Here is a 23,734-nt window from a genome sequence, read left to right as displayed (position 1 = left end):
CAGCAGGAGTGATTAACCTCATCCTGACAGATCCATTGGCCGTAGATGGTTCTGTCCTTGACAGTGTTGGTATCTGGCATATCCAGAGACTGAAACCTGATCCTCCACGAGACTGCAGCAGCAGAAATGTTTCCCTCTACAATCTGTAACCACACAGCCCGGTGTCTCCCTCACTGACCATAACCGTCAGATCAAGTGATCAACACTGGTTCAGTGAGGTGTATGTGCCAGGTTCGCAACAGCCATACACATACATGAAGCACCAACCTCATAAAGATGCAAGACAGGATTACATCTGCACTAACCAATAGTAACATGCAACAGACAGAGCAAGGACAAATCAGATGAAAGCTATTCAGTCCTGACACACCTGATTGTCAATGGCTTTGGACCAAATGTAACACCATGGATCTAGGAACAACATTCCATTGGTCCTCAGGGCAGTGTCCTCAGCCCAACCAACATCAGCTGCTTCAGCAATGACTTACCTTCCATCAGAAGGTCAGAAGTGGGGATGTTGGCTGACACTTATTTCCATTCACAACTCCTCAAAAAACGAAGTAGCCCATGCCTGCGAGGGACGAGCCCTTGTCAACATCCAGCCATGCGCTGCATAAGGACAAAAGAACCAGAAGTAGGATGACATCCCTCAGTCTCTTGTCTCTACACCACCATTCAGAAAGATCCAGATTGATCGCTAGTCTCATTGCCAGCTTCCTGCACTGACACCTTCTCCCTTGATGCCTTTAGTCAGTGGTGACCCTTGGGATATTGATGCTGCAGCACGCAGTGGTGGTGATGCCTCGAACTGTTACAGGCGGGCGTTAGACTCTGGCTTGCTGGAAAAGGTCATTTCCTGACACCTTTGTTCCATGTGCGTTACGTGTCCTAAGGTTATCCCCATCTTGCTGCATGAGGCATGGGCTGCTTCATTTGATGATGAGCCACAAACAATCTGCTGGAAGAACTCAGCGGGTCGATCAGCATCAGTGGGAGGAAAGAAACTGTCGACGTTTAGGGTCGAATCCCTGCATCAGGACTGAGGTGTCCATTGTAAAGAGAGAAAGGGTTCTGAGGCGATTGTGATGCCAAGCAGTGGAGGTGAGCGAGGGTGGAGTTGGCAGACAGGGCAGGTCATGGAAGCAGGCAAAGGGAAGACAGATTATGAAAGTAAACTACCACAAAATATATAAACAGATAATAAAAGTTTTTTTTAACATTATATAAAGTGGAAACAGGTGGCTAAAGTGAACGTAGGTCCCTTGGAAGATGAGAAGGGGGACAATATTGGGTGATGTGGAAATGGCCGAGGCCTTGAATGACTATTTTGTGTCGCTCTTCACGGTGGAGGACACGTCTAACATGCCAAAGAGAGATGTTATGGATGCGATGGGAGATGAGGACCTCGATACAATCGCAGTCACTAAAGAGGTAGTGACGAGCAAATTAGTGGACATAAAGGTAGACAATCCCCTTGTCCTGATGGGATGCATCCCACGGCACTGAAAGAAATATTGGAAGTTATATTAGAGGCGTTTGCGATAATTTACTAATATTCCCTGGTCAGGTCCCGGTGGATTGGAAGGACAGCGAATATCACACCACTGTTTAAGATACGATGTAGGCAAAAGGCAGGTAACTATAGGCCTGTTAGCTTAATGCCAGTGCTTGGAAAAATGCTTGAAGCCATCATTAAGGAAGAAATAGTGACACATCTGGATAGAAATGGTTCCATCAGTCAGACACAGCATGGATCCAGGAAGGGCAGGTCCTGTTTGACAAACTTACAGGAGTTCTTTGAAGATATAATGAACACAGTAGATAGAAGGGGACAGGTGGATGTTGTATACTTGGATTTCCAGACGACGTTCAAATAGGTGCCACATAAAAGACATCCGTAAGATAAGGATGCATGCAGTGGGGGGTCATGTATTAGCATGGATAGAGGATTGTTTAACCAATGGAAGGCAGAGAGTTGGGATAAATGAATGTTTTTCAAGTTGGCAATCAGTGGTGAGTGGGCTGCCGCAGGGGTCTGTGCTGGGCTCTCAACTGTTCACGATACACATCAACGATCTGGTAGAGGGATGAAGTGCCGCATATCTAAGTTTGCTGATGACACTACATTGAGCGGAAAAACAAATTGCACAGAGTCTGCAGAGAGATATAGATAGTTTAAGTGAGTGGGCAAGGGTCTGGCAGATGGGGGACAATGCTGGTAAATGGAAGGTTAACCACTTTGGAAGGAAAAATAACAGATCAGATTATTATTTAAATGGTGAAAGATTGCAGCATGCTGTTGTGCAGAGGGACTTGGGAGTGTTTGTGCATGAATCTTTAAAGGTTCGTTTGCAGGTGTAACATGTTATCAAGAAGGCAAATGGAATTTTGATCTTCATTGCTAGAGGGATTGAATTTAAAAGCAGGGAGGTTGTACTGCAACTGGACAGGGTACTGGTGAGGCCGCATCTGGAGTACTGTGTGCAGATCTGGTCTCCTCACTTGATGAAGGATATACTGGTTTTGGAGGTGGTGCAGAGGAGGATCACCAGGTTGATTCCGGAGATGAGGGGTTAGCCTCTGAGGAGAGATTGATTCGTCTAGGACGATATTCGCTGAAATTCAAAAGTATGAGCGGCGATCTTATGGAAACATACACAATTATGAAAGGGATGGATAAGATAGAGGCAGGAAGGTTGTTTCAACTGGTAGGTGAGACTAGAACTTGGGGACATAGCCTCATGATTTGGGGAAGAGATTTATGACAGAGATGAGGATGAATTGCTTTTCCAAGAGAGCACTATCGCATCTGTTTCCACTGCCACACTTGGTAGCTCTTTCCAGGCAAAAAAAAACGATTCACGTGTAAAAAGGCTTGCCTTGTAAATCTCGGTTAACCTTTCCTCCACCCACCTTAAAGCCTTCCCCTCCAGTTTTTGACACTTCTACCTTCGTGAAAAAGTCTCTGACCATCACCCTATCTGCGTATCGCCATAATTTATGAACTTCCAGCTAGGAGCGGGTTGAATGGAGAGCAGAACAGGGTAGTTGGGCTGAATGTCCTGTTAATTCATGATGTGTTTGGATATCCCAGCCATATGGTAGTTCTGTGTCCTCCTGCTGTGTGTATTCTTTGATTCATTTCCAGGATGTCTGACCATTGACTGTGTCAGCATTTATTTCTTTGGACCGATGGATCACTCGGTTCAGAATGCAGAAGGCCAAAAGTATCCTTCCTAATTGGCAGACAGAGGTGTTTGACTGACAATCCAAGATGTTCATATTCACCCACACCGTTCCTGCCTTCAATGTCGATGCATTCAGATCACCGAAATTAAGTTCCTCAGCACTTCTGGGATTTGTATTCATCCTCCTGACTGATATAGTCCAAGTATCGATGCAGTAACCAAACTTGCAGACTACTGTACGCACCAATTTTCATAGTAGTCCAATTTATCACTATGACGCAGTATGTTGACAGGCCGACTAGAGGGAATGCCATGTTAGATCTAGTTTTAGGAAATGAACCGGGACAGGTGAAGGATCTATTGGTGGGTGAGCATTTGGGGGACAGTGACCATTGCTCCATAACCTTTAAAACTGTCATGGACAGGGACAGATGCAGAGAGGACAAGAGGTTTTTCAATTGGGGAAGGGCTAACTATGAGGCTTTAAGGAGAGAACTTGGGAGTGTAAATTAGGATGTCCTTTTTGAAGGAAAATGTACCATGGAGATGTGGTTGATGTTCAGGGATCTTATGCAGGAAGTTAGGGATAAATATGTCCCGGTAAGGCAGAGAAGGAATGGCAGGGTGAAGGAACCGTGGGTGACGAGAGAAGTGGAACGACTTGTTAGGGAGAAGAAGGTAACATACGTGAGGCATAAGCAGCAAGGTTCAGACAGGGCCCGTGAGGAATATAGGGTAGCAGGGAAGGAACTTAAGAAAGGGCTAAGGAGAGCTAGAAGGGGACATGAAAAGGCTTTGGTTAGTAGGGTTAAGGAAAATCCCAAGGCCTTTTTCAAGTACGTGAAGGGCAGGAGGATGGCTAGGGTGAAGGTAGGTCCAATTAAGGACAAAGGTGGGAGAATTTGCCTGGAGGCGGCGGAAGTGGGAGAAGTTCTCAATGAGTACTTCTCTTCGGTATTCACCAGGGAGAGGGGTCTTGATGAAGCGGAGGGGAGTGCTGTTAGGGGTAATGTTCTCGAGGTTGTTGATATCAAGAGAGAGGATGTGTTGAAGTTGTTAAATAATATCAAGACAGATAAATCTCCGGGGCCTGATGGGATTTTCCCCAGGCTGCTTCGAGAGGCTAGGGAGGAGATTGCTGAACCGCTGGTAAGGATCTTTGAGTCCTCGTTGTCTATGGGGGTGGTGCCGGAGGATTGGAGGGTTAGGAATGTTGTCCTTTTGTTCAAAAAAGGTAATAGGGATAGGCCAGGGAATTATAGACCGGTGAGTCTCACGGCTGTGGTGGGTAAGCTGTTAGAAAGGATTCTAAGGGATAGGATTTATGAACACCTTGAGAATCATGGACTGATTAAGGACAGCCAGCATGGCTTTGTGAAGGGAAGATCTTGCCTCACAAACCTGATAGAGTTCTTTGAGGAGGTGACCAGGAAGATTGATGAGGGCAGTGTGGTGGATGTGGTTTACATGGATTTTAGTAAGGCATTTGATAAGGTTCCTCATGGTAGGCTTCTTCAGAAGGTCAGAGGCCAAGAGATCCAAGGAAGCTTGGCTGTGTGAATTAGGATTTGGCTTGCATGTAGAAAGCAGAGGGTTGTGGTGGAAGGAGTGCCCTCGGATTGGAAGGCAGTGACTAGTGGTGTCCCACAGCGATCGGTTCTGGGATCTCTACTTTTTGTGATATTTATAGATGACTTAGATGAGGGGGTGGAGGGCTGGGTTAGTAAGTTTGCGGACGACACTAAGATAGGCGGTGTTGTGGATTGTGTGGAGGGCTGTCGGATCTTACAGAGGGATATTGATAGGATGCAGAGCTGGGCTGACAAGTGGCAGATGAAGTTCAATCCGGAGAAGTGTGAGGTGGTACACTTTGGAAGGACAAACTCCAGTGCAGAGTACTGCGTGAAAGGCAAGGTATTTGGCAGTGTGGAGGAGCAGAGGGATCTGGGGGTTCATATTCACAGTTCATTGAAAGTTGCCTCACAGGTGGAAAGAGCAGTTAAGAAGGCCAATGGGATGTTAGCTTTCATAAATCGCGGGATTGAGTTTAAGAGCCGCGAGGTGATGATGCAGCTTAGGCCAACTCTAGTTAGGCCACACTTGGAGTATTGTGTTCAGTTCTGGGCGCCTCATTATAGGAAGGATGTGGAGGCATTGGAGAGGGTGCAGAGGAGATTTACCAGGATGCTGCCTGGATTGGAGAGTATTGAATATGAGGAGAGGCTTAAGGTGCTAGGGCTTTATTCACTGGAAAGGAGGAGGATGACTGGATACATGATAGAGGTACATGAAATATTGAGAGTAGACAGTCAGCGCCTCCTTTCCAGGGCACCAATGCTCAAGACGAGAGGTCATGGCTTTAAGGTTATGGTTGGGAGATTCAGGGGAGATGTCAGAGGGAGGTGTTTCACCCAGAGAGTGGTTGGTGCATGGAATGCACTGCATGGGGTGGTGGTGGAGGCAGATACATTGAACAGGTTCAAGAGCTTGTTGGATCGGCATATGGGGGAATGTGAGATAGAGGGATATGCGGGAGGAAGGGGTTAGGTAGTGTGAGGGTGGTCTGATGGACGGCACAACATGGTGGGCCGAAGGGCCTGTTTTGTGCTGTATGGTTCTATGGCTCTATGGTTCTGTTAACCTTTGATGCATTTTTGAATCGAGATTAATGTTCAGACAGAAGCCACCATCTGCCTTCCTGTCAGTGCTGATTCTTTGTGAACTGGGATGAATTATTTTAACCTACAGAATCCTCTTCTCCAGTATACAAGATGGAAACTTGTAGATTGGTATTGATATTGGTTTATTATTGTCACGTACCGAGCTAAAATGAAAAACTTGTCTTACAAACTGATCGTACAGGTCAATTCATTACACAGTGCAGTTACATTGAGTCAGTACAGAGTGCATTGATTTAGTACAGGTAAAAACAATAACAGTATAGAGTAAAGTGTCACAGCTACAGAGAAAGTGCAGTGCAATAAGGTGCGAGGTAACAACAAGGTAGATCGTAATATCATAGTCCATCTCAATGTAAAAGGGAACTGTTCAATAGTCTTATCGCAGTGGGGTAGAAGCCATCCTTAAGTCTGGTGGTATGTGTCTTCAGGCTTCTGTAACTTCTACCCGATGGAAGAGCAGAGAAGTCAGAATGTCCCGGGTGGGCGGGGTCTTTGATTATGCTGGCTGTTTCACTAAGACAGTGAGAGCTGAAAATAAGAGTCCAAGCAGGGGAGGCTGGTGTCCGTAATTGACTGGGTTGTGTCCACAACTCTCTGCAGTTTCTTGTGGTCCTGGGCAGAGCAGTTGCGGTACCAAGCCGTGAATCATCCAGATAGGATGCTTTCTATGGTGCATCTGTAAAAGTTGGTGAGAGTCAAAGGGAATAAACCAAATTTCTTTAGCCTCCTGAGGCGCTGGTGAGCTTTATTGGCCGTGGCTTCTCCGTGATTTGACCAGGACAGACTGTTGGTGATGTTCATTCCCAAGAACTTGAAGCTCTCAACCCTCTCGACCTCAGCACCTTTGATGTAGACAGGTGCAGGTACACCGCCCCCTTTCCTGAAGTTATTGACCAGCTCTTTTGTTTTGTTGACATTGAGGGAAAGGTTTTTGTCATGACACCATTCAACTAAGCTCTCTATCTCCTTCCTGTATTCCAACTCATCGCTGTTTGAGATACGGCCTAACGGTGGGATCATCCGAAAACTTGTAGATGGAGTTAGAGCAGCATCTGGCCACACAGTCATGAATGTATAGGAAGCAGAGTAGAGAGCTGAGGACGCAGTCTTGTGGGGCACCAGTGTTGAAAATAATCGTGCCGGAGGTATTGCTGCCTATCCTCACTGCGGTCTGTTTGTTAGAAACTCAAGGATCCAGTTACAGAGGGAGGTGTTGAGTCCTAGTCTCGTAGGTTGATAACAAGCTTGCTTGGGATTATTGTATTGAAGGCAGATACGTAGTCAATAAACAATAGTCCAACGTAGGTGCCTTTACTGTCCAGATGCTCCAGAGCTGAGTGTAGGGTCACGGTGATGGCATCAGCTGTAGACTGGTTTCGGTGATAGGCGTATTGCAATGGGTCCAGGTTGTCTGCTAGGCTAGAGTTGATGCGTGCCATGTCCAACCTCTCAAAGCACTCAAAGTATAAGGGATTTGGAGGCAAGAGCCAGGTCAACAACACAGGGGATTTACTGCACAGGACACAGGAGGAATACAGGCAAGTAACACATTACATAATCATCGACTCATTTGGGCTGGGTGTTCCGAATGCTACCGTTACCTTATAGAGTCTTTCATTCCACAATGAGATACCTGACTATGCTCGATATCGCAATGCACAGTGATCTCAGTGTCAGGAGATGCTGCAGCTGCCCTGAAGGATTGTGTGCACAGCAGGAGTGACTGAGTCTTCTCAGCTCTCTTGGGCAGGGAATTGCAAATTTTCACTTTTCAATGGACGAAGGATTGTCTTCTTCTGTGTACCCTGAATGGCCTTTTCCTTATTCTGACATTGTGACCTCTATATCTGAACTACACCGGCAGGTAACTCATCAACCTGCATCAACAATGTCCAGCCCGCATGAACGTTGTAAGTTACCGTGTGGACATCAAACATTTTTCCAAACAGTCGCGCCACACAAGGGAGAAATAATAGCCATTTCCAACGGCAAATTCTTCTTCATTGCCATAGGAAATTGCCCAATCATCAATATCGGGCAACATTGACCAGAAACACAACTGGACCTACCATTTAACCAGCATGGTTACAAGAGCAGATCATGGACTGGGTATCCTGTGGTGAGTGACTCACCTGCTGATACCCAAAGGCTTTCCCACCATTTACAAGATACAAGTCAGACTCCAGCGACTCTTCAGAAGCTTAGTACCATCCAGGATGAAGAAGCCCCGTTCATCCGCACCCCATGCAACAACCTAAACATTCACTCTCTCCACCAGCAGCACACAGTGGTTGCACAGTACGCCATCTTCAAAAAACACCGCAGTTACTGTTATCTTCCCTGGGGCAAAGGAGGCTGAGTGGTGAAATGAGAGAAGTATGTACAATGGCGGGAGGCACTGGACGGGTGGAGAGCCAGTGTCTGTTTCACAAGGTAGATCTAAAATTTAAGAGCACCGAGTACAATAGACAAGGCGAAGGGATTGGTAGGTACTTTGGGGTAGCGGGTGAGAAAATGAAGAACTTTTAGAAGATGGTTACATGAAAACGCGAGGATCCTGCACAAAAAAAACATACAGTGCTGGTCTGAGAAAATAGATGAGCTTCTACACGACTGCTTTGAGTCAGTAGATTGGTGCATATTCAACGAATCAGCAGCCCACCTCGATGAGTATGTCACCACCGTCACGGACTTTATCAGCGTGTGCAGAGGACTGTGTACCAATAAGTTCAAGCTGGGTGTTTTTAAATCGAAAACCATGGATGATCCGGGAAATGAGCGGAGTTCAGATCGCATGACACTGACTTGTTGAAGAAATCGAGATACGAACTTCGAAAGACTCTCAGGAATGCCAAGAGACAATACCAACGCAAAATATAGCGCTAGACCAGCCGTCAGTTGTGGTCGGGTGTCCATGCTACATATGACGATAAAAGGAAGTCAAAACAGCATCGCAGTAAGTGAGGGATACACTGGGCTGTGAGGTTACAGATTGTGGAGGGAAACATTTCTCCTACTGCTTCTGGTCCACAGCGCCTCGGGGATACTCTGGTTTCAGTCTCTATATCAGCCTGATAACAACACTGTCATGGACAGACCGATCCACAGCAGATGGATTGGTCAGAATGAGGTTTATCGCTCCTGCTGTGGACCCAACCCTTCAGGAAAATGACTGAGTTACTACTGACACTGAAGCCTACCTCCCAGAGTGTGTATTCTGTGGATAGAGATGTCGATCAGTGAGGTATCTCACCATGGAATGAAAAACCCTGTATGGTAATGATATCATTAGGAACACTTAGCTCCCAGTTAGCAGATGACTATGCAATGCGTTACTTGCCTGTATTCCTACCGTATATTGCGCAGTAAATGCTCTGTGTTGTTGACGTGACTCTTGCCTCCCAAGTCCTTGTACACAGGGACGTCTCGTTACACTAAAGAGGTGGATGCGTGTAAATTAATGGAATTCATCACAATTCACAAAGAATCAGCATTGAAAGAGAGGCTGCTGTTGGATTATGTCTGAACTTTAATCTTGACTCGAAAGTACATCAAATTGCGACAGAAAAAATAATTAAATTGGACTATGATGAAAAGTTGTGTGCACAATTGTCTGCAGGTTTGGTTACTGGATCGATACTTAGATGATCTAATCGAGGAGGATGAATTCAAATCGCATCAGAGATATGGACCTTAAATTCAGTGCTGTGAACGTATCGAGATTGAATACGGGATAGGTGTGGGTGATCAAGAACATCCTGGTTTGTTAGTAAAACCCATATGGCTGCCCGTTGGGAAGGAATCTTTTGGCCTCTGATCCGAGCGAGCCTTCAGTCCAAGGCAATAAATGCTGGCACTGTCAATGGTACACACATGCGGGAAATGAATAAACGAATGCACCCAGCAGCAAGACACAGAACTACCGTATGGCTGGGATATCCAAACATATCAGGAGTAGACAGGACATTCAGCCCAACTACCCTGTGCTAGGCTCCATCCAACAAGTCAAGCTCCAAATAAAGCTTGCTTTGACAACCTGAAGGAACCGTGATTAACAACAAACAGGGTATTTCTCACAGTCACTTCCTTCTCCTGAAGAGCTCTTGGGCACACGTTAAAATACGAGGGCACCCTGCTGCTCCCTAGCTTCAAGAAGTGCTTGTCTACTGTGGTAGCCGGCACTGAATAGAGGGCAGGATGTAACGGCTGCCCAATTGCTGTAGATTACCCTGGCCAGGGGACGGGGTCCACCAGACCAGAGGTGGTCAACAGCGGGTTGGATGTGGATGGTCTGATTGTGGGGTGTCAGATCATGTGTCCCACTTGAAAGACAGCGACAGACCTGGTCAGGGGAAGGAGAGTCAGGTCGAGGTGCTCATTGTCTGAGAGATTATAGATCCATTTCTTGTGTTTCAGAGTGAACACATCTCCACTGCACCCCGTGACAACATTTCCCACTGATCGATCGGGAATGACCAACATTCCAACACTTTAGCCTAATTTCAGGACCACAATATTGAAACTGCAAAAGTGCAATGTTGCGAGTGCTGGAAATCAGAAATGAAACCATCAAATGATGGAAATACATAGCAGTTCAGAGGAGAGCATTGTCAGACAGAAGCCAACATTCCGAAAGGAGGGCATTAAAGATCGACATCAGGATTACTGAATCAAAATTAAATTGTGAGGGATTCTGAAATAAAGTGCTGCAGATGCTGGAAATATGAGATAAATCTGGAAGTGGTGGGACTGTTCAGTCAGTCAGGCAGCAACTGTGGACAAACACATCCGGACACGGGGGTATAACAGGGATACTCGTCGACATGGGGTGGGGTTAACAGGGGTATTCCTTAACACCTAGCGGCTTGGAGGCTAACAGGAATTCAGGCCATCTATCTGCCTCCGCTAACTGTATGATTGCCTTTGTTACATTAATGGCTTAACTGGAAGGATCCAATACCCCCTACTACTTTTCAATGGTTCTTTCAAACTATATCATGTTTAAACTTGGAAAAAAATAGGAGTGGTGCTGTTGATCCTTCGCTTAAATTTGAGGAAGATTGGAATCCATTTATTCAATATTTTCACATGATATAGATTCCCTTATAATAACCTCTCAATGTGGAGGAACGGAGTTGACGACATAATATTGCTCTGTTTCTACTGAGAAATTTTAGTCCAGTTTTGTTTTTGTTTGTTTTTGAATTTTTTTTAGCTTAGTTTGGTTTGATATATTGTTTATAATTTTTCTTATTTTGGGGGGGATTTTTTTTCTTTCTTTTATATTTTATGATAATTTTTTTCCTTTTTATTATATTCATTCACTAGCAGATCGTTGGATCTACAGATTTTTTTAAAGCATAAATTCTTTTTCTTTATTATTATCCAAGTCATGATTGTTCTCCTGATCTCTTTGTATTACACGTATAAATATTGATATATTAATCTGTATTAATTTGAAAACTAATAAAAAGATTGAAAAAGAAAGAAAGGAATTCAGCTTGGGCCGGGAAGCAGAAAGTCCTTGAGACCGACGAATAAATATCAGGATGGTGTAACAAGGATATTCTCTGGAACAGTGATTCACGAACATTTCTGGCGAGGGATTGACCTCAATACTTTCCAGTGTAGGGAAACAAGAATGCACTTTGGTACAAGGCTAATCCTTGGGATAAAGAGTTAACGAGTGGGCAGTCAGAAACGCTTTTCCAGGGCGAAAATGCCTAACACCAGGGGGCATAATTTCAAGGTGATTGCAGGAATGTGCAGGGGGCGAAGTCAGAGGTACTTTTTTTCCCCCACACAGAGAGTGGTGGGTGCGTGGAATGCACTGCCGGCAGAGGTGGTGGGGGCAGATACATTAGGGATATTTGAGAGACACTTAAATAGCGACGTGAATGATAGAGACATGGGGTTATGTGGGAGGGAAGGGTTAGATCGATCTCAGAGCAGGATAAAATGTTGTCACAACATTGTGGGCTGAAGGGCCTGCACTATGCTATAGTGTTCTACGTTTCTATGTTCTATGAGAATATAAACAGCCCTTAATAACCTGCGCATTTTCCAGCAGTGCCTTGGCATTTTTCAGGATGATTTGAGCTGTTTCCATCATTACTTCCAGTAAATTGTTCAGTATCTGGAGAGTCAACCCAGAGTACGCTGTCGCCTCAAAGACAGAGCCCAGAATAAGGATAATGCCGAGGACGGGCTTGCCTATTGTCAGAGCTACCGCCACGTTGCTTCTCTGCAGAAACAACATCACCTTCTCCCGGGTATCTCGCCGAACACCCATACGTGCTCGGTACCTCTCCGCAGCTCCGCCACACTTGGCCCCACTCTCTGAGCCAGTTTGCCCAGAGACCTATCGACCAGACCCGGGTCCTTCCGTATGGTCAGCATACCAGAGCCAGTGAGGGCCAGGTCACAGACCAGGGACAAACCCGGCACAGCGACTACACCAGTAACCCCCGAGCCGACGTCCACGAACAGGATGAACCGCCGTAGAGCATTGGGTTTACTCTCTATCGAAGCTTCGGATGTGTTGGAGAGAGCCAGCAATAACAGATTCTTCAGTGTCTCCGAGAGATGGGACACACTGTTCCCTTTAACTTGTGGAAGTTGTACTGATCCAGGTCAAAGGCAGAACAGAGGAAAACGCGAGGTTCCTATATCCCTGCCGCCTTCAGTGAGGAGATGCAGTTTTCCCTCACACACTGGAACGTCTCCTCCTGGTTGTAACCCTTCCTGCGACTCGCCGACATGACAGCGTGGTCGACCTTGGAGCGCACCAGGTAGAGGGTTTACCCACTTTCTTCAGAGCCTGAGCCAGGCCTTGGCCTCGTTCTCCGTGACCTGACAGCCGGTCACAATAATGCCCAAATCATACTTGGCAAAAATGGTCTTTTTCATCAACTTTTGCAATGGGAACCTGTGCGGGTTCATCCCGGCGGAGTCACAGTAGTGCAAGTTAGGAAAGGTGGGGTGGGGATAGGGTGTAATCTCAGGCCCCTTATCCTGAGATTATGCTGCCTGATTCCAGATTCCCAGCCTGAAAGAGAAACGGATATCTCCCGGCCCAGTCGTTGGTGTGTACGATACTTTAAAATATTATAATAATGGGATGCACGATCAGCACTTATTATCCATCTCCAATAGTTCGAGGTGGGGTATTGGTATTGGTTTATTATTGTCACTTGTACCGCGGTACAGTGAAAAGCTTGTCTTACAAACCGATCGTGCAGGTCATTTCATTACACAGTGCAGTTACATTGAGTTAGTAGAGAGTGCATTGATGTAGTACAGGTAAAAGCAATAACAGTACAGAGTAAAGTGTCACAGCTACAGAGAAAGTGCAGTGCAATAAGGTGCAAGGTCACAACAAGGTAGATCGTGAGGTCATAGTCCATCTCATTGTATAAGGGAACCGTTCAATAGTCTTATCACAGTGGGATAGAAGCTGTCCTTATGTCTGGTGTTACTTGCCCTCAGGCTCCTACCCGATGGGAGAGGAGAGAAGAGAGAATGTCCCGGGCGGGTGGGGTCTTTGATTCTGCTGACTGCTACACCAAGACAACGAGAGGTAAAGACAGATTCCAGGAGGGGAGGCTGGTGTCCGTGATGTGCTGGGCTGTGTCCACAACTCTCTGCATCTTCTTGCAGTCTTGGGCAGAGCAGTTGCTATACCAAGCCGTGATACTTCCTGATAAGATGCTTTCTATGGTGCACCAGTAAAAGGTGGTGAGAGTCAAAGCGGTCAAACCAAATTTCTTTAGCCTCCTCAGGAAGTAGAGCCGCTGGTGAGCTTTTTTGGCCATGGCATCTATGTGGTTTGTCCTGGACAGATTGCTGGTGATGTTCACTCCTAGGAACTTGAAGCTGTCAACCCTCTCGACCTCAGCACCATTGATGTAGACAGGTGCATGTACACCGCCCCCTTTCCTGAAGTCAATGACCAGCTCTTTTGTTTTGTTGACTTTGAGGGAAATTTTGTTGTCATGACACCATTCAACTAAGCTCTCTATCTCCTTCCTGTACTCCGACTCATCGGTATTTAGATACAGCCCACAACGGTGGTATCATCTGCAAACTTGTAGATGCAGTTAGAGCAGAATCTGGCCACACAGTCATGAGTGTATAGGGAGTAGAGGGGAGGGCTGAGGACGCAGCCTTGAGGTGCACCAGTGTTGAGAATAATCATGCTGTAAGAATTGCAGCCTATCCTCACTGATTGCGATCTGTTTGTTAGAAAGTCAAGGATCCAGTTACAGAGGGAGATGTTGAGTTCTTGGTGTCGGAGTTTGGTGGCAAGCTTGCTTGGGATTATTGTATTGAAGGCAGAGCTGTAGTCAATAAACAATAGTCCAACGTAAGTGTCTTTACTGTCCAGATGCTCCAGAGCTGAGTGAAGGTCCAGGGAGATGGCATCCGCTGTAGACCTGTTTCGGCAATAGGTGAATTGCAATGGGTCCCGGTTGTCTGGTAGGCTGGAGTTGATGTGTGCCATGACCAACCTCTCAAAGCACTTTGTGATGTTGGATGCCAGAGCCACTTGTTGGTAGTCACTGAGGCATGTTACCTTGCTTTTCTTTGGTACTTGGATGGCAGTGGTCTTCTTAAAACAGGAGGGAACTTGAGATTGAAGCAAGGGGAGGTTGAATACGTCCGAAAATACTTCTGCCAGCTGATCAGCACAAGATTTGAGCACCCGGCCAGGGTATCTGGGCCAGGTGCTTTCCTTGTGTTCACTCCTCGTAAGACTGATCTTATGTCCTCCACTGTGATCACACGTTCAGCTGCGTTGGTGGCTGTCAGAGTGGATGGTGACAATCCACTTCCTTTTTGTTCAAAACGTGCATAGAATGCGTTAAGTTCATCAGGAAGGGACGCGCTGTTGTTAGCTATGTAGCCTGAATTCATCTTCCACTGGCGGCTGGTCAGGGATGCTATTTTGAGTTGGTATTGCCTCTTGGCATCCCTGATAGCTTTACAAAGTTCATACCTCGCTTTCTTGTACAGATCAGGACTACCAGATTTGTGTCCAGCAGTCATCTCCTTCAGTAGGGAGTGGATCTCCCGGTTCATCCATGGCTTTCTGTTTGGGAACACCTGTATTGTCCTCTTTGGAACACAGTGCTCCACACACTTGCTGATAAAGTCTGTCATGGTGGTGGCATACTCATCAAGGCTGGCAGCTGAGTCTTAGAAAGTGGTCCAGTCCACTGTCTCAAAGCAGTCACGTAGAAGCTCATCTGCTTCCTCAGACCAGCACTGCAAGACTCTCCGTACCGGATCCTCCCGTTTCAGTTTCTGTTTGTGTGCAGGGAGAAGGAGCAGAGCCTGGTGGTCTGATTTCCCAAAGTGAGGACGAGGGGTGGCTCGGAAGGTATCTTTGATGGTTGTATAGCAATGGTCAAGGGTGTTAGCGCCCTTGGTGGAGCAGGAGATGTGTTGATAGTATTTTAGTAACACACTCCTGAGCTTGGCCTGTTTTAAGTCCCCTGCGATGATGAAGAGGGCCTCGGGGTATCCTGTCTCAAGATTGTTGACCACGGAGTTTAGCTCATTGAGTGCAGGCTTCATGTCCGTCTGTGGTGGGATGTAGACTGCCATCAGGAGAGCTGAAGCGAATTCCCTTGGCAGATAGAATGGTAGACACTTCATCGTTAGATATTCCAGGCTGGGTGAGCAGGAGCTCGCCAGGATCGTCACATCCGAGCACCACAGGTTATTGATTAAGAAGCAGATCCCTCTACCTTTAACTTTGCCTGAGGATGCTGTACAGTCCATTCGATGAACCGAGAAGCCCTCAGGTTGAATAGCAGAGTCAGGTGAGGCAGGTGTGAGCCACGTTTCAGTCAGACATAGTACACAACAGTCCCTCAATTCTCTTTGGTAGGTAGTCTTCCCCTTGGTTTATCAACTTTGTTCTCAATGGACTGGACGTTAGCTGGAAGTAAGCTGGGGAGGGGGTCTTGTAACCACGTTGTTTCAGCCTCACCTGCAGCCCAGCCCTCTTGCCACGTTTCCGAGATACGCGGCGGCGACTGTTCGGTCCTGAAGTGGAGCCGCCAGGGGAGTTATTGTTTTGGGTCAGACCTGTAAGACCTGGAGTGGATTGCTCTGGACTGGATGGTAAGTATCTCCTCCTTGGTGGACTTTGAAGACCTGGAGCGGATTCACCTGGAATGGTAGGTAAGTGATTGCCGGGGAACAGACTTGGAAGACCTGGAGTGGATCCACATGGACTGGGAGGTAAGCTTGGAAGACCTGGAGTGGATTCTGCTGTCCTGTGAGGTCATTGTTGCTTCGACACAGGTTTAAGTGTCTTGAAGATCAGTGAGCTGCCCCAGAAGGTATGTGGGTTAGTCAAGGTGGGCCTCGGCGTCGGACCCGGCCTCGGGTGCTCCGTCGGGTGTGATCTGTCTTCTGGAACCACTGCAGTCCGTCTGGTAAACTTGTTCCTGCTGTGATGTGAGGGAGATAGTTCCGGGATTTAAGAACATACGTGACAGCACAGTACAGGCCCTTCCGCCTTCGATGTTGTGCCGACGGTTTATCCTGCTCTAAGATATATCTAACATTTCACTCCCACATAGCCCTCCATTACTCTATCTCCATGTGCCTATCTAAGAGTCTCTTTAATGTCCCCAATGTATCTGCCCCCTCAACCTCTGCCTGCAGTGCGTTCCACGCACCCACCAATTTCTGGAAAACAACGTACCTCTGTGATCTCCCCGTAGATTCCTCCAGTCACCTTAAAATTATGCTCCCTTGTGTTAGCTATTTTTGCCCTGAGAATATGTCTGACTGTCCACTTGATCTATGCTTCATCATCTTGTACACCTCTCACTCTCCTTCTCTCCAAAGAGAAAAGTCCCAGCTCGCTCAATCTATCCTCTTAAGACATACTCGCCAATCCAGGCAACATCCTGGTAAATCTCCTCTGTATCCTCGTTAAAACTTCTACATCCTTCCTCTAGTGAGGCCACCAGAACAGAACACAATAAGTGTGGTCTTGCCATTGTTATCTGCTCTTCAGTGTCTATAGTACTGTTAGCTGGGATCTGTAGAATACTTCCAATAGAGTGATCGCTGTCTTCCTGTTTCTGACTTCGACCCACACTGACTCAGTAGACGATCCCTCCAGGACATCCTCCCTTTCTCCAGCTGTAACAATGTCCCTGATCAGCAAAGCCACTCCCCCACCTCTTTTACCTCCATTTCTGTCCCTTCTGAAAAATATAAACCCCGGAATATCCAGCAGCCATTCCTGCCTTTGTGATAGCCAGGTCTCTGTAATGGCCACCACGTCATAGTTCCATCTACTTACCCACGCCGTGAAGACATGGTACAGCGGTACAAAACTTTGTTTAGACCACATTTTGAGCTCTGAGTGCACATTACAGGCAGGACGTGGAGGCTGTGGAAAGGGTGCAGAAGTGTTTCACAAGGATGTTGCGTGAATTAGAGAGCATCAGTTGGGTTCCTCCTGCAGTCATCTTTTTTTCCTTGGAGGAGTTCAGTCTGTTGAGTGGCAGAGAGCGGGTGCTCTGAGGGACGTGAAACTAGATCAGCGGGCACAAGCACGGGGAATAAGAACAATAAAGTCAAGGAAGCTTCTGTCACTGCTCTATGGTCCACAGTTGGGTTACCGAGCATAGGGAGACGGGACCCCTGTACACCCTGTACACAGTGAGAGGTCCAGTTGTCACAGGTATTCCGGCAGTTTCACGTTTGGGATTACTCAGTAAAGTTCCCCGAAACCAGTGTTAATATAAACAATTTACCTAAGAGTTCATTTTCCTGGAGAGTGTCACCGCAGTTTATAGAGATGTCCAGAAGTGTTGCCCTGTCACTCTCAATCCGGAATGAAACTAACTCGGAATGAGCACCCCCCCCCCCCCCCCCCCGAATAAGAGGGAAATTATCCAAGGATAGGCCTCGTCTTTGATGGGGGTTGTCACATTCTGAACACCGATGCCCTCAAATTCAATATCCCCGACCAATCACCTTACAGTGTGTCCTTGGAGGATTTCAGGAAACCCCAAGACTTTCATAATACAGCAGGCGCCCGCACCAGTCAACGAGATTTCACTCACTGCCCAGATATAAATTAATATATATCTAAGCTTGGCCACTGACCGGCAGAGAGATGGAGATCTGCAGGGAAGGTCCCAGCACAGAGAGACAGAGAGAGAGAGGCAGAGAGACAGAGAGAGACAGAGAGAGACAGAGAGAGACAGAGACAGACAGAGACAGACAGAGACAGACAGAGAGAGAGAGAGAACAGTCATAGACTCCCAGAGGAGAGAGGGGTCAACAGAAACTGAAGGCAGCACAGAGCGGTTCTGCTACTGGACAGGTCGCAGCAGCGAAGGGGTCTGCACGGCAGATCCCCGCACACATGGAGGGTGGAATACTGAGGATATCGCAGCACAAAGGGAAAGCTACTGTGGAGGTCTCAGCCGAGGCATATGTTCTACAGCGGTGAACCCAGCACAGAGCAGGGCTACTGCGAGTGATCTTAGCACAGGGAGATTCTTCTGCATTAAATAGCCCAGCACAGAGCGTGGTCTACAGCAGAGGTCCCAGCAAAGAGGGAGAGATCAACAGTGGAGGTCCAACACATGGAGTGGGTTACGAGAGGGATATATATCTAAGCTCAATGCCCAGACAGAGCAAGGGTCTAGTGGGGAGATCGCAGCACAGAAATGGTCTTCCGCAGGAGAGGTCCCAGCAAAGAGGAAGATGTGTTCAGGGAAGATCCAACACAGGGACAGGGTCTGCAGGATATGGCCAAGCAGAAAGAGAGAGAGGGAGGGCTTTACAGGGAGTTCACTGATATTCGGCTGTTTTTAGAATACAGGTAAACGACAGTTGCTCAGGGAAGGCTCAAAGTAAAATCTCTTTGGCAAAGTAAAAGAAGGAGGCGCATATCAGGCATCGGCACTTGGGATCAAATGAGGCGGTTGAGGAGATGCAGAAAACCAAGGGAATACTTAAGAGAGAAATCAAGAGCACGAAAGGAGGACATGAGTCTGCTCTGGCAGACAAGGCGATAGAGAATCACAAGCGTTTTTACAGGTATATGAAAAGGATAGTAAGGGACAAAATTGGTCCTCTTGAAGATCAGCGTGGTCATCTATTCGTAGAGCTAAAAGAGATGGGGGAGATCTTAATTTTTTTTTGCTCTGTATTTTCTCAAGAGACACACAGAATCTATAGAACTGAGTAGTGAGGTCATGGGCCGTATCTGGATTACGGAAGAGGAGTGCTTGCTGTCTTGCGAACCCTCAGGGCCTGACCAAATATCCCCTCGGACCTTGTGGGAGGCGACTGCAGAAATTGCACGGGCCCTCCTGGGATATTTAGAATATCCTTGGCAAAGGGTGAGGTGCTAGAGGACTGGAGGATAGCTCATATTGTTCCGTTGTTCAAGAAAGGTTCTAAGAAAAACCCGGGAAAATATAGGCTGGTGAGCCTGACGTCAGTTATGGGTAAATTGTTGGAAGGTATTCTGAGAGATATGACCGATACGTATTTGTATAAACAGGGCCTGATTAGGGACAGTCAGTATGGCTTTGAGCGTGGCGGGTAATGTTTAACCAATCTTACAGAGTTTTTCGAGGAGGTTACCAGGAAGGTTGATGAAGGGAAGGCGGTGGACGCTGTCTACATGGACTTTAGCAAGGTCTTGATAAGTCCCGCATGGGAGGCTGCTCCAGAAGGTGAAGTCGCTTGGCCTTCAGGATGAAGTTGTCAATTTGATTCAACGTTGGCTTAGCATGAGAAGTCAGAGAATCATAGTAGATGGTTGCCTCTTTGATTGTAGACCTGTGACTAGTGGTTTGCCACAGAGATCGGTGTTGGGTCCATTGTTAATCATCTATATTAACGGTTTAGATTATAATGTGGTAAACTGAATCAGCAAAAATGTGGATGGCGCCAAGTTTGGGGGCATAGTGGACGGCGTGGATGGCTATCAAAGCTTGCAAATGATCTGGAGCAGCTGGGAATATGGGCTGAAAAATGGCAGATGGTATTTAACGCAGACAAGTGTGATGTGTTGCACTTTAATAGGACAAGCTGGGGTAAGACTTACACAGTGAATGGCAGGGCACTGAGGTATGCAGTAGAATAAATGCACCTGGGAATACATTCATAATTCCTTGAAAGTGGCATCGCAGGTAGATAGGGTCATAAAGAGAGGTTTTGGCATTTTGGCCTTCATAAATCATGGTATTGTGTACAGGAGTTGGATGTTAGGTGGAGTTGTATGAGACGTTGGTGAGGCCAAACTGAGAGCATTGTGTGCAGTTCCTGTCATCTAACCTACAGGAGAAATATCAATAAGCTTGAAAGAGTGCAGAGAAAACTGACACGGATGTTGCCGGCACTTGAGCACCTGAGTGATAGGGAAAAGTTGAATAGCTTCAAGTGGTGGAGTCGGACTTTATCTCCTGGACCATTGGAGAATGTGGGGAGATCTTACAGAGGTATACAAAATTATGAAGAGTATAGACAGGGTGAAGGCATGCAGGCTTTTTCTCCGCAGGTTGGGCGAGACTAGAACTGGAGGTCATAGGTTTAGGGTTAAAGGGGAAATATTTAAGGGGAGTCTGAGGGGGATCTATTCCACTCAGAGGGTGGTGCGAGAGTGGAAAGACCTGCCAGCAGAAGTAGTGGATTCAGTTGTAAGATTAAGAGAAGTTTCTGGAGGTAAATGGATGGGAAAGGTATGGAAGGTTATGGTCAGGGTGCAGGTAGATGGGACTGGGCAGAAATCCATGCCATGATGGACTAGATTGGCCGAAGGGACTGTTTCCGTGTTGTGGTGTTCTATATCTCCCTGTTTCCGTGTTGTGGTGCTCTATATCTCCAACATGAACTGCGTACCTGGGAAGAAATCGGCTCCTTGCAGCGTGTCAGCAGAGACGAGGTTTCAGCGGAGCTCCCAGAACCGGGAGCGATCCACAGCAGGTCTCTCGGAACTGGGACGGGCTCCATACGGGAGTAACTGTACTGATCCAAGTGAATATTTATCAACCACGCAGTGAACTAATCTACACAGTGCTGAAGAGAACCCCAGATGTTTTACTGACAACCCCGGATGTTAGTGATCACCCACACAGATCATGTCTTCAATCTCTGTGCATTCATATCACTGAATTTGTTCCTCAGCCTTGCTGAGATTTGAATTCATCCTCTTGGATTATTTAGTCCAACTCACGATACAGTGACCAAACCTGCAGACGATTGTACACACAACTTCTCATCATCGTCCAATTTAATGACTTTTTTCTGTGAAACGTTGATGCATTTTGAATCAAGATTAAAGTTTAGACAAAAAACATCTTCCTCCCTGTCAATACTGATTATTTGTGAATAGGGATAAATTCTATTAAAGCGCATGAATCCACCTCTCCAGCGTAAAAAGACAACTCTGTGTATAAGAGCTTGGGGGAGAACAACCAGGTCAATAATACAGGGGTTTTCCTGTACAGAAGGAATACAGGCAAGTAGCGCGTAACATAATCATCGACCCACTGCGAACTGGATATTCTGAATTCTATCGTTACCGGACAGAGCCTTTCATTCCATTTGAAATCCCTCACTCTATTAAACATCTGTAAACAAAGAATACACACTCTAGAAGCATGACTTCAGCGTCAGGAGTGACTCTGGGTGTCCGGAAGGACTATGTGCACAACAGGGGTGAAGAACCTCATCCTGACCAATCTATCTGCTGTGTATGGGTCTGACCACGACCGTGTTGTTATCGAGCAGAATCAGAGAGGGAAACCTCAGCCTGCACAAGACACTGTGCAGCATCAGCATCAGCAGAAATCTTTCCCTCCACAACCTGTAAACTCACAGCTCGGTGTATCCCTCACTCTCCATCACTGTCAGGTCAAGTGATCAACCCTGGGTCAGTGAGGAGTATGTGCCAGGTTTACAACAGCAACGAATATACATGAAGCACCAACCTCACAAAGATGCAACACTGGATTACATGTGCACAAAACAATAATAATATGCAACAGACAGAGAAAAGTTCCCAACCAATCAGATGAAAACTATTCAGTCCTGACCCACCTGGTTGTCAATGGGGGTGGACCCGGTGTAGCACCATAGATCCCAGGGACAGAACTCCAATGTTCTTCAGGGCAGAATCCTCAGCCCAGCCATGATCAGCCAGTGAATCAATGGTCGTCATCCCACATCGACTGCCATTGTGGATTTCCATTTCCATTGTGTGAGATGTGACTTCAGCCATTGATCTCCGCCCTGAATACACTCAGTGACTGAGTCTTCACAGCCCTCTTGCCCTGTTCACTTGATGAAGAATTATCTTCTTCTCTGTACCCTGAATGTGTAACTCGGTATTTTGAGATGGTAACCCCTCGATCTGAACTACACAGGCAGGTAGCAAATCAACATGTGCCTACTCTGTCAAGACAGTATGAATTTTCGAAGTTTCCGTAGGATATCTCACATTTTTCCAACCAGTCGCGCCACACAAGGGAGAAATAGTAACCATCTCCAATAGACAAATTCTTCTTCATCGCTCCAGGAACGCCCATCGTCAACATCGTGGGAGAGGAACATTGACCAGAAACCCAACTGTGCTCGTTCCTCTCTTGTAGACATCCCTCTCTCTGCTGGTCGGTGCCCCGAGCTTAGATAAATTTATATCTGTTTAATGGGTGGAATCTTGTCCGGTGTGGGCTGCTGATCTAGCATGAAATTCTTGGGGTTTCCTGGAGTCCTCCCACGACACACGGTAGGTGATTGGTCGGGGCTATTGAATTTGAGGGAGGTGGGATTGAGTCAATTGGAGTGTGACAGCCCCCATCAAAGAGCAGGCGTATCCTGGGATACTTTTCCACTTATTCGGGGATGGACCAGCGTTAGTTTCATTCTGGAATGAGTGTGACAGGACAACTTATGATATGACCCCCAGATCCCTCTGCTCATCCACACTGCCCAGAATCCTGCTATTTACCTTGTACTCTGCCTAGGAGTTTGTCCTTCCAAAATGTACCACCTCACACTTCTCGGGATTGAACTCCATCTGCCACTTGTCAGCCCAGCTCTGCATCCTATCAATATCCTTTTGTAAGCTTCGACAGCCCTCCACACTACCCTCAACACCACCGATATTTGTGTCATCTGCAAACTTGCTAACCCAGCCTTCCACCCCCTCATCTAAGTCATTAATAAATACCACAAAAAAGTAGAGGTCCCAGAACCGATCTCTGTTGGACACCACCAGTCACGGCCCTCCAATCTGAATGCACTCCCTCCACCATAACCCTCTGCTTTCTACAGGCAAGCCAATTCTGAAACCACGCGGTCAGGCTTCCACGGTTCCCTTGACCTCTGAACTTCTGAAGAAGCTTACCATGTGGAACATTGTCAAATGCCTTACTAAAATCCATGTAGACCACCTCCACTGCATTAACTTCATTAATCTTCCTGGTCACCTCCTCAAAGAACCCTATCAGCCTTGTGAGGCAAGATCTTCCCCTCACAAAGCCATGCTGGCTGTCCCTAATCAGTGCATGATTCTCCAAATGCTCATAGATCCTATCTCATAGAATCCTTTCTAACATCTAACACCACAGAGGTAAGGCTCAACGGTCTGTAATTCCCTGGACTATCCCTACTACCTTTTTTGAACAAGGGAACAAAATTCGCCACCTTTCCATCATCCGGTATTTTCCAGTTGACAACGAGGACTCAAAGATCCTATCCAACGGTTCAGCCATCTCCTCCCTCGCCTCACGAAGCAGCCTGGGGAATATTCCGTCAGACCCCGGGGACTTATCTGTCCTAATATTTTCTTACAACTCCAACACATCC

This window comes from Pristis pectinata, chromosome 3 (assembly GCF_009764475.1).
Source record: "Pristis pectinata isolate sPriPec2 chromosome 3, sPriPec2.1.pri, whole genome shotgun sequence".
NCBI lineage: Eukaryota > Metazoa > Chordata > Chondrichthyes > Rhinopristiformes > Pristidae > Pristis > Pristis pectinata.
The sequence above is the reverse complement of the archived record's forward strand: the minus strand, read 5'-3'. Positions refer to the sequence as shown.